The 22560-nt window shown below is 40.6% G+C and overlaps 1 long non-coding RNA gene across 1 annotated transcript in view; it reads right to left on the bottom strand.

The window, feature by feature from the left end:
- Positions 1–22560, bottom strand: part of LOC144376390 (uncharacterized) — a 46563-nt gene that overhangs the window by 5859 nt on the left and 18144 nt on the right. Inside the window, exons 3-4 of the long non-coding RNA XR_013436831.1 lie at positions 15556–16305; positions 3723–3840 (exon numbers count right to left, since the gene is read on the bottom strand). This is a non-coding gene — a long non-coding RNA (uncharacterized LOC144376390). The remainder of the gene's footprint in view (positions 1–3722; positions 3841–15555; positions 16306–22560) is intronic.

Here is a 22560-nt window from a genome sequence, read left to right as displayed (position 1 = left end):
AGTTGCTTTGTGACCTAAAATAAAGTCTATTTTGGAGAAGGTTCCATGAATGTATTCGGCTGTAGGAGAAATAACTCGTGAGTTAAGTACACAACAGCCTGGTGGTCACCTTAAAGCTCCATCCCTCTGTACCTGCTTCCTGCCCCTTTCTTCTTCTGCCAGGGCCACCCTCACCTCAATCAAGGGATCTCAAAACAGTCCTGTTTGAGATCACAAAGGATTTAAGGAGCTGATTGGATTCTTGCCTGGCTCTGATGCTACTACTTATTTATAGATGTAACCATTAAGCATTTATTGAGTTCTTGCCATGTGCCAGGCAGGGTGTTTTATCACTACTGTCATTTAAACTCCACAAACCTCATGAAGAAAGGACTATTATTATGTGTATGTGTAACATAACAAAACAAATTGGAGAGATCCAGTTACAGTTACAGAACCCTAAGTTTTTGTTTGTTTGTTTTTGGTACCAAGGATTGAACCCAGGGGGGCTCAACCACTGAGCCACATTCCCAGCCCCTTTCATTTTTTTTTTTTTTTTGAGATAGGTCTCACTCTGTTGCTAAGGGCTTAAGGGCTTGCTAAATTGCAAGTTGCTGAGGCTAGTAGATTCAAACCTGCGATCTTCCTTCCTCAGCCTCCTGAGCCGCTGGAATTACAGGCATGTGCTACCGCTCCCAGCTTGTCTGTTTTGTTTTGCTTATTATTATTTTAGTTGTAGATGGATTCAGTATTTTTATTTTATTTTTTTTTATTTTTATGTGGTACTGAGGATCAAACTCAGTGCCTCATGCATGTGAGGCAAACGCTCTACCACTGAGCTACAACCCTTAGCCCTTGTCTGTTTTTTTTTTAATTGTAAAATACATTTCTAAATAGGATATGTAATATATTTGAATGACTTAAATAATTATACATGTTTTCATATTTTTGCACAAATAATTTGTTGGTTATATACGTCATAATATATGTGCATAGTGTTTTTTGCCTTCTACATGGAAGCTTTTTCCTTTGGGCAGTGCAAGGGTCAAATCCAGGGCCTTATTCATGCTAGGCATGAGCTATACCCTCAGCCCCTCCTCATGGAATTTTTTTTTTGGAATATTTTAATAAGTTCTTAATTTTAATAGAATACAATTTATCAACATTTTATTTTATGGTTTGCAATTTTATGTATGATTTTTAAAAATTATATCCTATCTCTATCTGAAAGTCATAAATATATTTTTGTATTTTTTTTCTAAAATGTTTACAGTTTGACCTTTTACATTTGCATCCTTAAACCACCTAGATTTTTATTTCATTTTTTGAGGTGACATAAGGTAAGTACTAGTTCTTCCTACTGTACAAGGTTATAATATCTGTGCTTTCTAAACTCCCACAGTTACTGCACGAAGCTTGCTTGTTTCAACTTTTATAAGGTCTCATTTAGCATCTTCTGTGGGATTGTCTGTCTGTCTAGAAGTAGGCCTATATAAGAAGAAAAAAGGAAATAAGAAATTGCTCAAGTTTTGAATCATTATTAAAGAATATACTGTTAAGGAAACCATCTTACATTTTCTGCTTCCTGACTCATTGTTTTCACATATAAAGAGAAGTTTATATGGGTCTGTGGGTTGTAGGGGGTTTCCAAACTCACTTCCTTTGAAATGAAGCGGGTGAGCATTGGTGCTATGCAGAGTTGAGTCTTGGTTCTTGTTCACATTCTAATTTGTTGTCTTACCTTTTGCTACAGAGATATGATATGGTCCGGACGTTTTTCCTATTTTACAATGATCCTCTACTTTTTCACAAGTAGAACCAAGGTGTTTAAGAATAAGGATTGTATATGTGTGCTAAATGCTTCTGAAACTTGGTATTGAGATGTGTAAAATCAGCTGGGCTATGTTTGGGTTATTGAATGCAAACAGTTGGCTTGCCATAGCTATACCATTCCTATTCCAGAAGAACCACTCAAACCTAGTAGCCCTCATATTCAAATTCACAGAGGTACTTAAGGAAGTGCTTCTCAAGTAATATGAAAAATTTTTTAAATTTTAAAGTCACTAGTGTGTAGAATTAAAAAGAAAATTTGTAGTTGTAGATGGACGTCATGCCTTTATTTTATTTATTTTTTTATGTGGCATTAAGCATTGAACTCAGGGCCTCACACATGCTAGGCAAGTGCTCTGCCACTGAGCTATAGCCCCAACCCTATTGGTGTGTAGATTTAAGCATATGTTTGTGAAAGGCATTTGTTTACCCAAGAAGCCAGACTCCTACTGCAACAAAAATGGCACTTAAAAAATATGTATGTGTGTGTACATTTGCAAGTATGTATATGGGGAAAGAAAACATCTCAAATACTAAGAAAGGTTATGAAATGAAAAACAAAATTTTTGCTTTTGCCCACTCTGGTTCACTCCATAGAAGTAATCATTATCTATAATTTCCTAAGTCTCCTTTCAGAAATAACTTTAAGCACATAGGAGCACAAAATGGTTGTATTTCCTTTTGATAATTCAAGTGGGATCATATTAAACATGGGATTTTGCAGCTTGCTTTTTAAAATAGTGCCATAATTTACATATAATAAATTTCACTGTTCTTAATTTGATAAATTTGGACTATTGTATACACCCATGCAACTGCCCCTCAAAACAGATATATAACATTTCTATTCTCTCCAAATTGTCTTCCTGCCCCTTTCCAGTTGATTCCCACTGTCCTTACTACCCCCGTCTCCCATCACCAAGGTAATCACTTTACCATTTGCTTTTTTAACTGAATTTATTCTGGATGTGATTTGCTATCAATGCACAGAATTCTACCTCATTTCTTTAAACAGTTGTATAATGTGCAAGGAATGGATGTATCAACATTCTATCTATCTACAATAAAAGCATTACCCATTTGAGTGTGGCGGTGCACTCCTGTAATCCCAACAGCCCAGGAGGCTGAGACAGGAATATCAGAAGTTCAAGGCCAGTCTCAACAATTTAGAGAGCCCTAAGCAACTCAGGGAGACCCTCTCTAAATTAAAAAACAATATATAAAAAGGGTTGAGGTTGCTGGGGTTGTAGCTCAGAGGTAGAGCACTTGTCTAGCATGCGTGAGGCCCTGGGTTCGATCCTCACTCAGCACCACATAAAAATAAATTAATTAAATAAAGGCATTGTGTCCATCTACAACTAAAAAAAAATTTAATAAAGTAGGGGGTGCTGGGGATGTAGTTCAGGTGTTAAGCACACTGGGTTCAATCCTTGGTACCAAAAGAAAAAAAAATTACTCCTTTTAAAAATTACAAACAATCCCAGCCACTTGGGAGATTGAGACAGGAGGATCAGGAGTTCAAAGCCAGCCTCAGCAATGGTGAGGGGCTTAGCAACTCAGTGAGACCCTGTCTCTAAATGAAATACAAAATAGGGCTGGGATGTGTCTCGGTGGTTGAGTGCACCTGAATTCAATCCCTGGTACAAAAAAAAAAAATGTAAACAATGTATATATGGTGGATTAAGTGCTGAGTGAAAACAAAGCAGTCTCAACAATAAGTCCTCGGGGCTTCTACTTCAGCCTGGACCTCCAGTCCTATCCTTCCATGATTCTATTTGGCAACATTGGCTCCATCAGTTAAGTTCCAAGCCTCACCAGTAGTAAGACGCTGCTATTACTAGAAAATTCTAATGACAAGACAAAGTAGATGCTACTAATCTTACCAACGAGTACGATATTCTGAAATGGTTTACCAGTAACTCTTCCTCCTCAAAGAGTCTCTCTGGAGACCTCATTTGTGAATCCATACGGGATGGGGAGGAACAAGATGACCTTAAAAATCTTTCTTCATAGTGCTGATGCTCAAGGAACCTAGGAGGCAATAAATTTGGTTATATGCATAAATCTAGAATGGTTTTAAAAACAACAAGCCAAAAAGTTACCTAGGTAGAAGCATCACAGAATAATAAATTCATGAAAATGAAAGGCTATGTTCATAACCATATGGCGCAGAAGAATGGTCAATATTATACCTTACTTAATTGGGGAGTATATTCTAGAGAGATAGGAGAGAACAAATGGGTGATTCTGGGAACATAAGAAAATAAAACTAAGTTATATCAAAACAAAGGCAGAATGATCTTGGGATTAGAGTAGTTTTAGGCATAAAACTCAGCAATCTGTCATGCGTGATGTCTGTTGGAAATCCAGAATGTTTCGCATCCAACAATAGATTATCACTATATGCTTGATCAATAGACCCAAAATTGGGTTCTACTGAAAATAGATAAAGATGAAACTGGTCATGGTGATGAGAGGATTGTGGGGCCATTTCCACTGAGAAGAGAGCTCCCTTGCTTGCTCCTCCACTTGCTATCACTCTGCACCTCAATAAGAGAGAATAATTTACCCAGGTAAATAGCTAGTCTCAAGACTATGGTGTGCCCAGACGCTAAAGGAATGTTTAAAGATATTTTCACGGTTTGTGTGCACAGGATTATCAACTGTGTCAAGGGTCTTCAGGGATCTCCTTTGGAAATTGAGAATAGTCACCTCTGAGTTCCATAGTCCATTAGATTCATTGCTACCCCGCCCTCCCCTCAACTGAACCACCACACTGCATTTCTTTTCCTCTGGACAGCTCAATCAGTGACCTGAAAATCACTCAGGAGAGTAGGTATTAGTTCATGCAGTGTTTTCAGCATCATCTGGCAAGCTAGAATTTGCCACCTCTGCATGTGTTCCCTCTTTGTTCAAATCCCCAAAGACCCAGATCCATTAAGGAACTCATTATTGCTAACATTTAAAATCTTGATGAGCCTGGAGGATTTTCGCAGCTTTTCTTATGCAGAGTAAAGAGTGAGTTTTCCCCTTTTTGCTTAAGATGTTAGGGGAAAACAAGAAAAGTCAGTTTTTATTGAAGATCCTTTGCATGTGAAGCAAGTTCAATGCCAAGCACCTCTGAGATGTGTGTTTTGGCTTGTCCTCTTCAGTGGCTTGTGAAAAAAATTTTTTCCACTTGGGTAGGAGTGGAATAGGAAGGTAAGGCCGGGAAATGATGCAAGAATCAGTGTTATTTTATATTTTTTCCCAATCTCTGACTTTGACCATTTTCTACAAATTATTTGGTTTACACGCATCTTCAAGGACACAGTGCATCCATGTACAGTGTACATACCTGTGATCCCAGCAACTAGGGAGGCTGAGACAGACAGGAGATTCAAGTTCAAGGCCAGACTTAACAATATAGCCCCAAGCCACTTAATGAAACCCTGTCTCAAAATAAAATAAAATGAAAAGAACTGAGCATGTGGCTCAGTGATAATTAGATTCAATCTCTAGTACCAAAAACAAACAAATCAAAAAAAAAAAAAAAAAAAAACCTAAGGACTCAGTAGGAGAATACATGCCCATTGTGAAGATAAGATCAGAATGCCAGAGAAAGGGTCATTTAATAATCACACCTTACAACTGTCACACAGGTAATGCGTCTGGGATATGCATATAGAAAGTTTTTTAAAAGATGCCCTCTGGAGAGAGAGTAGCAGGACAGGGAGACTTTGGCCTGGGAGTGTCTATGTAGCAACCATCTCAATTGATCCTGCAGCTGAATGGAACTCTCTGGGTATGGCCCTTTTCCTGGATATAGGTACTTCCTGAGGCTAGCGTGGCCTTGAGTGAGGCAGTTCTCTTCAGCCTAGCTAGTTCTCTTTCCCCATAGGGGGACTTCCCTTCCACTACCAAGCACCCCTCTTGTTTCATTTTGATTTTCTCTGTTTTTGTCTAACAGAAAAATAATGTGCCATATAGGTTCATGGAAAAATCTAGACTACCTAAGAGTTTTATATTTATTTTTTACCCCTATATCATTCCAAAGGAGGATTTGAGGTGGCAATATAAATATGACCTATTAATTATTATATTAGCTCAAATTTATTGAGTACTTCTATAGGCTGAGTAATAGGCTAATTATTTTATTTTATTTTGCTATAGATGGACACAATACGGAACTACCTAATGGGGCATTGTTTCTGTTTCTTTATTTTATTTGTTTATTATGTGGTGCTGAGTATTGAACCCAGTGCCTCACTTGTGCTAGGCAAGCACCCTACCACTGAGCCCCAGCCCCAGCCCTAGGCTAATTATTTTATATAGATTACTTTGTTAATCCTCAGAACAACCCTGTGGGTTGTTTTATCATCTTATCAATGAAGAAATGGGCTCAAAGACGTTCAGAATCTTGCCCAAGGAGTAAGGGCTAGTGAATGGCAAAACAGAGGTCAGACTAACTCCCAGTGTCCCTCTGCTTCCCTTTGAGATAGCCCCTCTATAACCTCACAGACTGTGCCAAAGCAGGGGCAGGTGGCATCTTGCACAAATGTGAATGTTGTGCAAGTCACAGCCTCATTTCCCCTAGTTCTAGGAAGAAGAGGGCTTACCGCTGAGGAGCAAAGGGAAGCCTCCACCCCAGCCCCATGCCTTAGACAGTAGTTGGGTCCTAAGGGAGTCAGGAGTCGCTAGGAGGCTGGGCTTTGAGGTTGCCATACAGAGCCTCAATACCTACCAAGCTTCCCTTCAGCCATCACCCTGAGCCTTGAATGTAGCCCAACACCAGCCAGGTTCCATGTTCCATCCTCGCACCAGCCATCATGGGCTCTGGAGTCAGTTGGCTTGGGTTTGAATTCTGGCTCTACCTCTTACTAGTCTGGCAAGTACCTAACCACTCCAAGTTTTCCCAACTGTAAAATGGAGAAGATGATTGCATTTGTACCCACCTGCTATAATTTTGATCTTAAATATTCCCCCAAAGCCCATGTGATACAGGCTTGGTCCCCAGTCCATAGCAAGTGTGATAGTAGAAGCAAAGGTGACTCCATTTTGTAAAACAGCCATGCCAAGTAGAAGATTCATGACTTGGGCAAGATATTCTTTTCTTTTTTCTATAGAAAAACCTTTAAGAATACAGAACTACCTAATGGGGCTCTATTTCTGTAACTGGGGTGACTGGGTTAATTGTGATTGGCTAAGCATCCTCTGCCTGACTGCACTCTCCTGGCTTGCTTGCATTGGCTGGACCTCCCAAGACACTCCTTTTGCAGTTTTCAGACTTAAAAGGAGAGCCCTTGCAATTGTTCAGGGCTGATCACGGGACAGCTTTATGTTCTGGTCAGTAACCACCAGTGTGCTTCAATAAAGGCTTGATTCGATTATATGTGAATGGTCTGGAAGTCAATTTATGAAACCCTGGAATGATGCTTAACTATAACAGAAGTACTGGAACCTTTAAGAAGTAGGGCCTAGGGCTGGGGTTGTAGCTCAGTGGTAGAGTGCTCATCTAGCACACATGAGGTACTGGGTTCGATCCTCAGCACCTTATAAAAATAAAATAAAAATATTGTGTCCACCTATAACTACAAATAAATATTTAAAAAGAAGAAGAAGAAGAAGAAAGAGGGCCTAGCCAGGTGTGGTGACACATGCCTGTAATCCCAGCAGCTCAGGAGCCTAAGACAAGAGGATCATGAGTTCAAAGCCAGCTGCCAGCCTCAGCAATGGTGAGGCACTAAGCAGCTCAGTAAGATCCTGTCTCTAAATAAAATACAAAATAGGGATGGGGATGTGGCTCAGTGGTCCAGTGCCCCTGAGTTCAAACCCACTGCCTCAAAAAAAATAGTAGCACCTAATGGGAAGTCTTTGTCACTGGGGGCATGCTTTTGAAGGGAATTGAGGGACCCTGGCCTAGTTCCTCATTCTCTTTTCTTCCTAGCCATGGGGTGAGTGGTTTTGCTCTGTCATGTACTCCTACCAAGATACGCCACCACAGCCCCCAAACAATGGAGCCAATCAGTCAGACTGGGGCCTCCAAAACTGTGAGCAACAATAAATCTTTTCTCTTTATAAGTTGATTATCTCATGTTCTAGTAATGGAAAGCTGTCCAACACATCACCTCACTGGGTTGTTAGGAGATCATGAGTTCAAAGAGATTAAGAGATCATGAGTTCAAAGCCAGCCTCAGCAATGCACCTGTATGTGTCACACTATGTGTGTTCAGTATGAATTAGCTGGCCTTGCAAATATATTATCTGCATCCTAGGCAGCAGAACAGAAAAACGTGCCTCCTATTATAGAATAGTTATAGGACAAAATTCAGTAGAAATGATAAGGCCAGGGTTGAAGGTCATTCCATAAAATATTTGATCAGTACTCCTCATAACTTCCAAGCTCAGCAAAATAAGAAAAATATAAAACAATCATTTTTTTTGTTCATGGCTTTAAAAATTTTGTTTTGTTGTTGTTGTTGTTCAGAGTAATATTTATCAGTAAGAAATATTTAATAGAAAAAGTTTTTTAAAAAAAAATATTATTAAGGCTGGGGATATAGCTCCAGTTGCTAGAGCATGCACCAGGCCTCGAGTTCAATCTCTAGCACCACAATACATAAATAAATAAATAAATAAATAAATTCACTATTAACTTTCTGATATTTTTCCCCTTATCTGTAATTCTATATATGTGTATGTGTATAATATGTATATGTTTTTTAAAAAATAAATTGTTTTACTTTAAAATATTTTTGTAGTTTTTTTGTTTGTTTTATTGGTGTGGGGGATTGAACCCATGGCCTCATACATAATAAGCACATAGTGTACCACTAAGCCACACTCCTAATACTCATTTTTTAGACTACTTTTTTTGACTTCCAGAAAAGTTGAAAGGATAATAATGCAGGATTCTCTTTTACCCCACACCTAGTATCTCCTAATGCTATCTTTTAAAAAAAAATCTTTTTGGTAATACATGAACACAATATCTTTATTTTGTTTATTTATTTTTATGTGGTGCTGAGAACCCAGTGCCTCACATGTGTAAGGCAAGTGCTCAGATCCTAAACCACAACCCCAGCCCTCCTAATGCTATCTTATATTACTATGGTACGTTTATCATAACTAATAAGCCAATACTTTTATGGTATTCTTAACTGAAGTCCATACTTAATCTGGATTGTCTTTGTTTTTTTTGTTTTGATTTGGTTTGGTTTGGTTTTGTGTGTGTGTTGTGTTTGGTGCTGGGGATCGAACCCAGGGCCTTACCTGCACTTCATGTTTGTTTAGGATTTCATCTATGACACCACATTACATTAGTCATCATGTTTCCTTAGGCTTTTCTAGAATGTAAGAATTTCTTATGCTTTTCTTATTTTTGCCTAGTCTGGAAGTTTTGAGGGGTACTGATCAATTATTGCACAAAATTCCTTCATGATTAACTTGGGGCTTGGAGATAAAGTACCATTTTATCCCATCATTTCAGGATATATATACACACTATTGACATGATTTATCACTGTTGATATTGACTTTGATCACAATTGATCCTTAAAGTTGCAAAGTTATTCTTTTTTTCCTCCCCTTTTCATACTGTACTCATCAGAAAGAAGTCACAATATGTGGCAATTTGTGTGTGTGTGTGTGTGTGTGTGTGTGTATGTGTGGGTGTGTGTGTGTTACTGGGAATCACATGCTAGGCAAGCACTCTACCACAGGGGTACATCTCAGCCCTTTGTTTATTTTTATTTTTTTTTAATTTGGGGGTACTGGGAACTGAACTCAGGGGCATTCAACCACTAAGCCACATCCCTATCCCTATTTTGTATTTTATTTAGAGACAGGGCCTCACTGAGTTGCTTAGTGCCTCGCCATTGCTGAGTCTGGCTTTGAACTCACAATTCTCCTGTCTCAGCCTCCCGAGCTGCTGGGATTATAGGCGTGCTCACCGCACCCAGCTATTTTATTTTTTGAGATAGGATCTCGCTAAGTTGCCAAGACTGCCCTTGAACTCCAGTTCCACTGCCTCAGCCTCCAAATCACTGGGATTGCAGGTTTGTACCACCATGCCCCATGCCCATTACAGCTCACACTTTAGAGGTATGGAGCTATGTTCCACCCTCTCAAAAGGGCAATATCTTCATGTTATTTAGAATTTATCTGTAAAAGAAACGTGTCTACTTTTTTCCTCATGAATTTATTTAGCCAATCACTTATTTATACCAGTAGGGTCTCATAGACATTTATTTTATAATCCAATATTGTTCTATTTATTTTGTTGCTCAAATTGTTCCAGCTTGGGGCTGGGTTTTGGCTCAGAGGAAGAGTGCATGCCTGGCATGCATGAGGCACTGGATTCGACCCCAGCACCACATAAAAATAAAATAAAAAGGTATTGTGTCTACCTACAACTAAAAAGTAAATATTAAAAAAAAATTGGGCTTGGGAGGCTGAGACAGAAGATCACGTGTTCAAAGCCAGCTTAAGCAATTTAGTGAGGCACTAAGCAACTCAGTGAGACCCAGATTCTACATAAAATACAAAATAGGGCTGGGGATGTGGCTGAGTGGCCGAGTGCCCCAGAGTTCAATACCCGGTACAAAAAAAAAAAATTGTTCCAGCTTTAGCTTTTGTTCCTTCAGGTAGCTCTTATGTCCATAGACATACCCCACTGTTTTGTTCTTTGAGAACTGTCTTCCTCTCTGGTACTAAAAGATGTTCCAGGTTCATTTTTTATATCCCCTGACCCAGCTTTAGAATCAGCTAATTTCTCCAATTGAGCTCAGTTTTTTGTTGTTTGGTGGGCAGGGGGTGGGGTGGCGTGCCAGGAATTGAACTCAGAGACATTCAACCACTGAGCCACATCCCCAACCCAATTTTTGTATTTTATTAGGGACAGGGTCTCACTGAGTTGCTTAGCGCCTCTTGGTTGCTGAGGCTGGCTTTGAACTTGCAATCCTCCTGCCTCAGCCTTCGGAACTGCTGGGATTACAGGGTATGCACCACCTTGCCTGGCTAGATCCTTATTTAAATGTTGCTGATTTCATCTTGCTGCACTTTTGCTAGTCATTTTTGAGGATTTTATTTTATTTTACTGTAGCTTTCTAATGAAGTCTTTGGTTTCAATATTAGAGTAATAGAAATGTCATAGAATGAGCTGGGAAGTGTCCTTACTGCTTTGTTTGCTTGTTTTTCTTTCTTTCTTTTTTTTTTTTTCCTTTTTCAGTTCTGCGAATTGAACCCAGGGGTTCTTTACCATTGAGCTAGATCTCCAGCTCTTTCTATTTTGAGACAGGGTCTCACTACGTTCCTGAGACTATCCTGCAAGCCTCCTACCTCAGCCTCTGAGTTGCTGGTATTACAGGAATGTGCCACCATGCCCAACTTCACCACTTTTTGGAAAGCATTTGTAAAGAACTGTTACTGATTCTACTTGAAATGTTTGTTAGAAGTCACCAATTAATCTCTCTGTACCACAGCTTTTCTTCATGAGAAGTTTCAAAATTCTGATTCCATATCTTCAATTGCTATAAGTCTATTCAAATCTTCTTTCTTGCATTAGTTTCAGTAATTTACTTTCTCTACCCACATCCTTGATTATATATAGATATGGATAAATACTGTACCTTGCTGAAACTGGCCTAGAACTTGAAATCCTCCCACCCCAGCCTCCCAAGTCACTGGTATCACAGGCATGGGCCACCATGCCCAGCTAAATACAGTATCTAGGAATTCTAAAAATTTCCTCTAAGTTATCTAATTTGTTTATATATAGTTGTTTGTAGTATTCCTTTATCATCTTTTTTTTATTTATGTAAGAAGTTCTCTCTTCTTTTTTTAATTTTTTTAGTTGTAGTTGGACATAATACCTTTGTTTTTATTTATTCACTTATTATTATTTTTATATTGATTTTATTTTTTTAAATACACAACAGTGGAATGCATTACAATTCTTATTACACATAGAGAGCACATTTTTTCATATCTTTGTATATAAGTATATTCACGCCAATTCACGTCTTTATACATGTACTTTTTTTGTATTACAATTCTTATTACACATATATCACAATTTTTCATATCTCTGTTTGTATATATAGTAGGTTGACACTCAATTCTTGTCTTTATATATGTACTTTGTATAATGATGGCCATCACATTCCACCATCCTTGCTAATTCCCTGCCTCCTCCCTTTCCCTCGCTCCCCTTTATCTATTTATTTTTATGTGGTGCTGAGGATTGAACCGAGGGCCTCGCACACACTAGGCGAGCACTCTACCGCTGATCCACTACCCCAGCCCCTGATGTTCTCTCTTTTATTTTTAATTTTCATACGTTGAATTTTTTTCTTTTTTAAAATTTGATCCGGCTGGGGATGTGGCTTAAGCTGTAATGTGCTCGCCTGGCATGTGCGTCCGGGACGCTGAGTATTCGATCCTCAGCACCATATAAAAATAAAATAAAGATGTTATGTCTACTGAAAACTGAAAAATAAATATTAAAAAATTCTCTCTCTCTCTCTCTCTCTCTCTCTCTCTCTCTCTCTCTCTCTCTCTGTCTCTTTTAAAAAAATTTGAGCCATTTAAAGATTCATCAGTTTTGTTTATTTTTTCAAAGAACCAATTTCAGATTTTTTACTATCTCTGCCATTTTTGTACACATATTCTAATCTGTATGCATACCCACATCCTTGATTATATAGATATAGATATAGATAAATACTGAACCTTGCTGAAGCTGGCCTAGAACTTGAAATCCTCCTGCCCCAGCCTCCCAAATCACTGGTATCACAGGCATGGACCACCATGCCCAGCTAAATACAATATATATATTAAATTACACATAAGTTTACACTGATGGCTTCAACTCTGGACATGAGTCATTCCAGCTGTTTCCCTTGCTTATCTGTAACTTCCTACTCCAATAGTGAAAACATCTGGCATCCACAATTTACCAGCCATCTTTTTATTTGTTCAAAACCAGTATACACATGTAAAAGTTTCAGAATTGTTAACTTGTATTCTCATGGGAAACAACATTACCGATTATAGTAAAGTACTTTTACACAGTTCCTTTTGTCTTTAGTCTTAGTTTTCACTCATTTCCAAAGTCACTTAGGTGAGCACTCTTATACTACTTTCAGTGAAGGTAGATCATTGTTGAACCACGATGCAAAAAGACCACTGACTCCAGTGTAAACTAAAGACAGCTTATATTGTGTACACAAGAGAGGTGGCCAGCGGCTGCCTCACCCAAAAAAACAGGGCCAGAGGACAGTATCAACTCTCTGGGAAAAGAAAGTTTTTTATAGCACAAAAAGTTACAAAGGGGTGTCTTGGGAACTTACAGCTAACAGGGTTCTGACAAGCATAATACAAGGGCAGATAGCAGGTTTATGATCTACATTGTTTAACATCTCAAGGTAGGAAGTAAACTCAGATTCCAACATCAAAGTTAGTGAGCTGCAGCTGGGATTTCAGGGAGGGTTGTTATCTGGTCAAGGAGAGCCAGGCACAGATAAGTTCAAAGCACAGGCAAGAATCCCAAGCAAGTTTTTTAAAACATCAAACTGTGGTCAAGCCAAATAGAAACCTTAGTATTTTACAGTAAAACATAAATGAACTTTTCATGACTCTGTGACAAGATGGCTTCCAATCTTAAAATGGAATTAGGCTGTGTTCATCATCATATGTTTGTAACAGATTTTACCAAAGGCAGCATTCCATTCTGGGACTCCCTGACCGCCTAATTAATTTTTTAACTAGCATACATTAAAGTTGACTGTGCTATAAAGTTCTATGGGTTTGGACAAATGCATAGTCTCATGTACCATAAACAATAGTTTCACTGCCCTAAAATACCATGTTACCATTCATTTATTCAACTCCCCCATCTTCAAATCTCTGGAAATAGGGGCTGGGGATGTGGCTCAAGCGGTAGCACGCTCTCCTGGCATGTGTGCGGCCCGGGTTCGATCCTCAGCACCACATACCAACAAAGATGTTGTGTTCGCCAGGAACTAAAAAATAAATATTAAAAATTCTCTCTCTCTCTCTCTCTCTCTCTCTCTCTCTCTCTCTCTCTCTCTCTCTCCTCTCTCACTCTTTCTTAAAAAAAAGTATTAAATCTCTGGAAATATCCAGTATAAAGTTAAGTCCCTATAATTTCATCTTTTCCAGGATGTCACATAAACAAAATCTATAGTATGTAACTTTTTTTTTTCTTAGTTCTCGGCAGACACAACATCTTCGTTTGTATGTTGTGCTGAGGATCGAACCCGGGCCACACGCACGCTAGGCAAGCGTGCTACCGCTTGAGCCACATCCCCAGCCCCTAGTATGTAGCTTTTTAAGACTGTCTTCTGGGGCTGAGGCTGTTGCTCAGTGGTAGAGCACTTGCCTAGCATGTGTGAGGCACTGGGTTTGATTCTCAGCACCACATATAAATAAATGCATAAAATAAAAGTCCATACATCTAAAAAAATTGGAAAAAGAAAGACTGCCTTCTTTCATTTATCACTGTACCTTTTTATGCATTTTTATTAGCAGTGCTTTTCTTTTTTTTAAGAAAGAGAGAGAGAGAGAGAGAGAATTTTAATATTTATTTATTTTTTAGTTTTCAGTGGACACAACATCTTTTGTTTGTATGTAGTGCTGAGGATTGAACCTGGGCTGCACGCATGCCAGGTGAGTGCGCTACCACTTGAGCCACATCCCCAGCCCCAGCAGTGCTTTTCATGAATAGCTCATTGCTTTTTACTGATGAATTCCATTGCATGACTAACCAAAGTTTGGATATATTTTCACTTTTTTTTTTTTTTTTGTGGTGCTGGGGATTGAACCCAGGGCCTTGTTATTTTCACTTCTTGAAAATGATCTTTTTTTTTTTTTTTAAGAGAGATGGGGAGAGAGAGAGAGAGAGAGAGAGAGAGAGAGAGAGAGAGAGAGAAAGAGAGAGAATTTTAATATTTTATTTTTTAGTTATCGTCAGACACAACATCTTTGTTTGTATGTGGTGCTGAGGATCGAACCTGGGCCGCACGCATGCCAGGCGAGCACGCTACCGCTGAGCCACATCTCCAGCCCTTGAAAATGATCTTGGTTGCTTCCAGTTTGGGGAGATTATGAATAAAGCTGCTCTAAAATTTGCATTCTAGTATGGAATAAGTTTTCAAATCAGTTGGGTAAATGCCTAGGTATGTGACTGCTGGATAGTATGGTAAAAACTACTATGTTTAACTTTATATTAATACTCTGCCAACCTGTCTTCTAGAGTGGCTCTACCATTTTGCATTTCTACCAGCAATGAATGAGAATTCCTTACATTACAACAGAAGACTTACCAGCTAAAGTTACCAGAGTCTAAATTTAGGGCCCTTTGTTAAGTCACTTTTTACTGAGCTGATGGAGCTAAGGCCATGGGAAGCTGTGGGAAAGCAAGGGTGTGCCTGGAAGGGAGATATGGACCCTTTGATTAATTTTATCAGTTTCCTGGCTAATGGAAAACTTTATAAACACCAGAATTGAAACTAAGTCCAAGGATACCTTATCTTGCCAATAGTTAAGGGCTGCTGTCATGGAAGGAAGGAGTCTCTCCTCGCTAACTCATAATCCCAACTTCCATTTGAGGTTTTCCCCAGGCTATATGTTTTGCACATCTTCCCAATAATCCAGATGGTACCATGCTATGGGACACTGCAGATATTTTTTCCTCAGAAAATGCTTCAGGGGCTGGGGATGTGGCTCAAGAGGTAGCGCACTCACCTGGCCGGGTTTGATCCTCAGCACCACATACAAGGAAAGATGTTGTGCCCGCCGAAAACTAAAAAAAAATAAATATTAAAAAAAATTCTCTCTCTCTCTCTCTCTCTCTCTCTCTCTCTCTCTCTCTCTCTCACACACACACACACACACACACACACACACACACTCTCTCTCTCTCTCTCTCTCTCTCTCTTTAAAAAAAAATTAAAAAAAAAGAAAATGCTTCAGCTGCTGGGTGGGCATGGTGGCACATTCTTATAATCCCAGTGGTTTGGGAGGCTGAGACAGAAGGATCACAAGTTCAAGGCCAGCCTCAGCAATTTAGCCAGGCTCTAAGCAACTTAATGAGACCCTGTCTCTAAATAAAACATAAAAAGGGACTGGGAATGTGTCTCAGTGATTAAGTACACCTGGATTCATTCCTTAGCACACAAAAAAAATGGGGCTGGGGTTGTGGCTCAGTGGTAGAGTGCTCGCCTAGCATTCATGAGGCACTGGGTTTGATCCTCAGCATCACATTTTTGAAAAATGAAAAAAAATATATTGTGTGTCCACCTACAACTAAAAAATAAAGAAAGAAGAATAAATAAAGAGACAATGCTTCATTTATCTTTTCTGGTTTTGTTGCTTATAGTAGGTATCAGAGTATCTTGCTCAAATATCCATAAGAGACACAGATGTGAGTTCAAGCAAAGGTTTATTGACAGAGAATATCTGCCAAACTGCTCTTCTGCAAGGCGCAGCAGCTTGCTGGAAAACAAACAAACAAACAAACAACTTCTTAATTATATAGTTAAGTATGATGGAGTAGTTAAAAAATACTGCACCTGGTCCTGTGATTTTTACTTGACGTCTTTCCTGTGGTTTTAGTAGTTAGGGACTCTTGTGGGGTGGACATAAGGGGAAGATCATGCCTGGGTGGGCAGGTGCTGATTTTCAAAATGGGACCTAACAGTAGGTAAAGTATATATTTTGGTTGAAGTGCCAGAGCACACTATGATCCCTTTCTTATGAGTTTTGAACTCCCACTGGAGATGAATCTTAAGATACAAAATTGGTGACAGGAGCAAATAAACATGGCATTGAGGTTTCTGGCTTTACGAACCCCTAAGGTGCTGAAAGGTGTTCAGAAAAGTATGAGGAAAAGTGTTCAGGGAGCTATTAGGATCAGTGAAAGAGAGAGATTGAAAGAAGAACCTATCTAGGGAAGAGAAAAGAAGCAGATGGCAGAGAGATGATCCTCATGGTGGAGATCCCTATGGGACTGGATGGAGGAGGTAGAGAAAAGGAAAGATGCAGAGAAACAGGAGAGGAGGACAGGTATGTTGTGTGTGCCTGTAATCCAGCGACATAGGAGGCTGTGGCAGGTCAATGGTAAGTTGGAGGCCAGCCTCAGCAACTTTGTGAGGCCCTAAGCAACTTTGCAAGTGTTAGCATATGGTGCACAAATGACAGAGGCATAAAATGGGAAGCAAACCTTGGATCAGCAAGCTTTATTCAGTATTCAATGGTGGAGTCAATTGGCCATACCCTGGCCTTGCTCTTTTTTTTTTTTTTTTTTTTTTTGGTACTGGGGATTAAACTCAAGGGCACTCAACCACTGAGCCACATTCCTAGACCTTTTTTTATTTTACTTAGAGAGAGAGTCTCACTGAGTTGCTTAGTGCCTCACCTTTGCTGAGGCTGGCTTTGAATTTGCAATCCCCCCACCCCCAGCTGCTGGGATTATAGGTGTGCGCTGCTGCCTAGCTCATTTTTGGGTCAGAAAATAGCGGTGGGCCTTGGACTACACCCAAAGGACTTAAAAACAGCATACTACAGGAACACAGCTACATCAATGTTTATAGCAGCACAATTCACAATAGCTACACTGTGGAACCACCCTAGATGCCCTTCAGTAGATGAATGGATAAAAAATATGTGGCATATATACACAAATGGAATGTTACTCAGCAATAAAAGAGAATAAAATCATGGCATTTTCAAGTAAATAGATGGTGTTGGGGAAGATAATGTTAAGTGAAGTTAGCCAATCCCCAAAAAAACAAATGCTGAAAATTTTCTCTGATATAAGGTAACTGACTCATAGTGGGGCAGGGAGGGGAAGCATGGAGGCAAAGATAACTCTAGATAGGACAGGGGTGGGAGGGGAAAGGAGGGAGCAGGGGGTTCACAAGGATGGTGGAATGTGATGGACATAATTATCCAGAGTACATGCATGAAAACATGAATTGGTGTGAACATACTTTATATACAACCAGAGATATGAAAAATTGTTCTCTAAATGTGTAATAAGAAATGTAATGCATTCTGCTGTCATTTATTTTTTAAAAAATCAATAAAAAATATTTAAAAAATAGCAGTGGGTCCATAGACTTCCTTCCTTTAAGATGGAACAAGAGGGTAGCTCCTGGTGTTCATTGTATTAGGGTGGGGTGATTCATTAAGGTGGGACAGGAATGTGAATAAGGAATTTCCTGGGGTTCATTGTACTGGGGTCAACTGACCCATGAGGTTGGGGTGAGGTGTCACTCAGGTACAAGTTCCTCTAGTGTTACTCTGGCTGAGGCCTAAGATTTTAAACGACAAAAGCCAAAAGCTTCAATTTTACTTTGGACAAAGTGGATGGGAGAAGAGCTACAGATAGGGAAAATGTCCTTGTGCTTATTCTCCATATCCTTCAGCAAGACCCAATCTCAGAAATAAAAAATACAAAGGGCTGGGACTTAGCTCAATGGTAAAATGCCCCTGGGTTCAATTCCTAACATCCAAAAAGAAGAAGGAGGAGGAAGAGAAGGAGGAAGAGCAGGAGGAGGAGGAGCAGGAGGAGGAGGAGGAGAAGCAGCCATTAACTTTTTTTGAGTCCTTGTAATATTAAATGAATTGCATTCTGCCATCATATATAACAAATTAGAATAAATAAATAATTTAATAAACAACAACAAAACATATATATAATTTTGATTGTTGTATGTATATAGGTGACTCTATGAGCCCTGTGATTCTGCAATCTGTACAATTAGAAAAATGAGAAATTATACCCCAATGATTCAAATGTAAAATAAAATTAAAAATAAAAGGTAAAAAAATCCCACAAAAACATATATATATATATATATATATATATATATATATATATATATATATATATATATATATGCCTGGACAGGGGAAAATGTGCCTGTGCTGGGTTGTGCAGGAGAACTGAAAAACACTGGGCAAGAGAAGACATTTAATAAAATGTCACACTTTGGTAAACCTGGAAAAAAGATGATTTAATGACCTTGTTAAAACCTCTGAGGTAAGCATATTATTTCCATTTTACACATAAGAGATAATCAAGTCTTAGCTCAAGACACTTAGAGATCAGTATCTCTAAGGTACTCAAAGGACTTAAGTTGAACTTTTCTAATCTAGGTTCAGTTGGTCTCAAATATGCCTTCTTTGTGCCTGTGAACTATTTGGAACCTGAAGCTCCAATGGTGGGGACCAAAGTACAGCCTGCCCAGATTGTACCTTGAAGATCCCCATATTTTATTTCTTCCATGACCCCCGACTAAGTCTCCCTGTTCATAGTCTTTCCTCCTCCGAACATCTCAGCAAATGCTTTTACCTTGAGTTTCAGCTTTTGTATTATGCAACTCCCAAACTTTTAACAATTCACTTTTCTGGTTTGTTTTCCTAATATTTTCCTTTCTAAAATCATTATTACCCTAGATGCATGTATGATTACACTACTGGAGTGACTCTGCAAGATGGACAGCCAGAGGAATGAGAAGTTGTGCTTCATTTGTGTACAATGTGTCAAAATGCATTCTACTGTAAAATAGACAGATAGAGTTTTTTTTTTAGAACAACTTGGAAAAAAGCAGAGTTCTCATGTACCCAGTATTCAGTTTCCTTATTATCAACATATTAGTGCCGTGTTTCTCTTTTTTTGGTCATTTTCTATGCACTTAGAAACATGCCAACAAATCTCTAGAAGCAGTTATGTTTAGTGTGACAGAGCCCCTGCTCAGAGCTTATCCTGGTGCTCTGCAGAGAAACCATTAGTCAACACAGGCCAAGTGATTGAAACCAAGCCAAACTGAAGTCCTCACTGTTCCTCCAGAAAGACAGTAACTTGGGATGATTGCCCAGGTATGGAAGAAGTCTCAGTCAATATCTCATTTCCTTCCTTGTGGAAACTTGCAACTCTCCCTAAGAATAAGCTCTGATTTAAATATTAAAAGTGGAGAGGCTGGGGGTTGGGGTTGTGGCTCAGTGGTAGAGTGCTCGCCTAGCATGCGTGAGCACTGGGTTCAATCCTCAGCACCACATCAAAATAAAATAAAGATATTGTGTCCACCTAAAACTAAAAAATAAATTTAAAAAAATGAAGATGGTGGGATTTGTTCAATGCTAATCACCAGCAGCTCCCAGATTTATGATTATCTTTAACTCCGGGGCATTGGTGTGGACAAGTTATTTCCCAATAAATAAGCTGACTTCATTTGAGCTCAGGCACAAACTGATGCTAAAGGAACTCTCTTCAATAAACATTTACTGAGCACTCATTAGGTGGCTATGGTTGTTGGGAAAAGGTATAATGGCAGCCACACCCCAAAAACCCCAACATGGCGCCTGAGGAGCTTCTCTTCCTGCTTCTCCCTTTCCCACCGGCGCCAATTCTCCTGCTGGCACCAATATTCAAATCCCACTGGCGGGCAACCTTAGCCCCAATAAGAACTAATTTCTTGGGCTCTGGAACTGACATCTGGGGGAACTTACCAACAAATGGGTGACCCATCATTTACCTAAGCCCTGCCACCTCTCCTTAGATCTATATAAGCCCACAGTCTTTTGTAATAAAGTGGAACCTCTTCGGTGATTTGTGTCGTGTGATGTCTTTCATTCGTAGTGTGGTATCTTTGTGCGGTGTCTTTCAGTGGTGCCGAAACCCGGGAGACGGTGTGCTCAACAAACTGAGCCCCATCTCCGCCACTGCCGTCACCACCGCCACCGCCGTCACCACCGACACATTTTGCCCTCGTCTATCTTTTTGGGCACTGGCTCCCTGCACTCACCACTGATCTGGTTTGGGTAAGTCCCCCCTTCCCAGCTCGCCAACTCCCTTCGGGCTGACAGCAGGAACCGTGACCATGATCGTCTGGCAGGCTCCTGACACCTGGTAGGGAGGAGGGAACCCACCCCACTAAGACCTTCACTGGCTGCAGTGGACCCTCTGGCGATCCACTTCCCTTTGGGGCGTGAGGCTTCTGGGTTTACACGAGAGGCTCTCTAGTTTTTTCCTCCTCCATGGGAACTTCTGGCCCGGAGCTGCGTTCTGCTGGAGCTGGAGCCCCATTCCTTTCATTCCTGACTCCTTCACTGCAGTCGAAAAACTTCCCTGACGTCAGGTTGCCCTCGGCCCGGTGACGACCGGGTAGTGCCCTCTGTATTTCCTCGTGACCGTAGGTCATTTTGGGGACGCCACTTGACCCCCATTCGCCCTGAGCTTCCAGGAAGCTATTCTGGCCTGGGTTTTCTCTTTGTCTCTCTCTTACTCTTATTCTCTCTCTCTCCCTGTGACTATGAGTACCTCTTCTTCTGTACCTGAAGCCTCACCTCTCAAATGTCTAATAAAAAATCTGGCCACACTCTCCCTCACACCAGACATTAAGCCCAAAATTCTGATCAAATTCTGTACCTAAGATTGGCCTACATATCCACTGGAAAATGGCAATCATTGGCCTCCAGAGGGCTCATTAGATCCAAATCTCTCCGGGACCTTTTTAACTATTGCCAGCACCTGAAAGGGTATTAGGAGGTTCCAGGTCTTCCTGTCCTGCCCTCTGCTCTCTGGTCCCAACCTTTCCTCTGCGCCCTTCCCTCTGCTCTTCATGTCTGCTCTCCCTCCCAGCGGTACTGGTCCATGTCCCCTCCCTCTCCCTGTTGTAGCCGCCCTGTCTATGCACTTTCCCTCCTCTTCCTCCGCAGAGACATCCCCGTCCTCTCCCTCTTCTTCCTGTCCACTGCTGCCGCCCGTGGCCCTCTCTGCGCGCTTCCAGTCTGCCTGGCCACCAGACACGTGCGCTGGTCCTCCACCTTCCCAGTGCAGCGGGCGAAACGGGCTGGTAGTGTGCCCTCTGCGGCCTGGAGAGGCCTCAGGATCCCACCTCAGCGGCAGGGCGAGCAGCCGTCCTTCACCTTTATTGTGCCATGGCAGCTTACACGCAAGCCCCTGACTCACGTGCGCCTCCCTTTTGCCACCCGGTTCCAACGGGCAGGCAGGATGGGTCCCACCTGGCTGCAATGGGTAGGATCTCCCCCCCCCCCCCACTCTGCTCACCTCTTCTACTGATAAGCCCTTTCCCTCTCCCTACTCATGCCTCTCTTCTCCTGTCAGTGCCCACACCGGGTCCCACTGATCTCTCTTATCAGATAACTCACAGTTCCTTTGTTCTCTCAGGGAAGTAGCTGGTGCTGAAGGGATAGTCCGAGTGCACGTCCCATAACTGAACCTAACTGGGACTATCAAGATGGCCAACAAGGTCGCAGTCACTGTGCTCGCATGGTCCAATATCTTATAGCAGGCATGCAAGCAGTTTCTAATAAGGTAGTTAACTTTGATAAACTGAAGGACATTACCCAGAATCCTGATGAAAATCCATCCTTATTTCTCAACCACCTTACAGAGGCCCTAACCAAATACACTAAGCTAGATCTTGAGTCTCCCATCAGGGCTACAGTGTTAGCAACCCATTTCATTACTCAATTGGCCTATGATATCAGAAAAAAAAAAACCTCAAATGAGCTAAGGAGGACCCTCAGGCCCCTATCTGAGATCTGGTAAAAATGGCCTTTAAAGCAGGCTCCATTGCAGAAAAAAAAAAAAAAAGGTATCACCCCAAACTCCAGCAAAAGTTTCAGAGGGGAATCAGCATTCCTCTCCACCAGAGGCTTGCCTCAAATATGGATGCAAAGGTCACTGGGCTCGCCAATGCCCAAACCCACGGCCTCCTT

The sequence above is a fragment of the Ictidomys tridecemlineatus genome, chromosome 3, assembly GCF_052094955.1.
Source record: "Ictidomys tridecemlineatus isolate mIctTri1 chromosome 3, mIctTri1.hap1, whole genome shotgun sequence".
Lineage (NCBI taxonomy): Eukaryota > Metazoa > Chordata > Mammalia > Rodentia > Sciuridae > Ictidomys > Ictidomys tridecemlineatus.
Note: the sequence above shows the minus strand (reverse complement) of the source record. Positions and strands in the feature narration are given on the sequence as shown.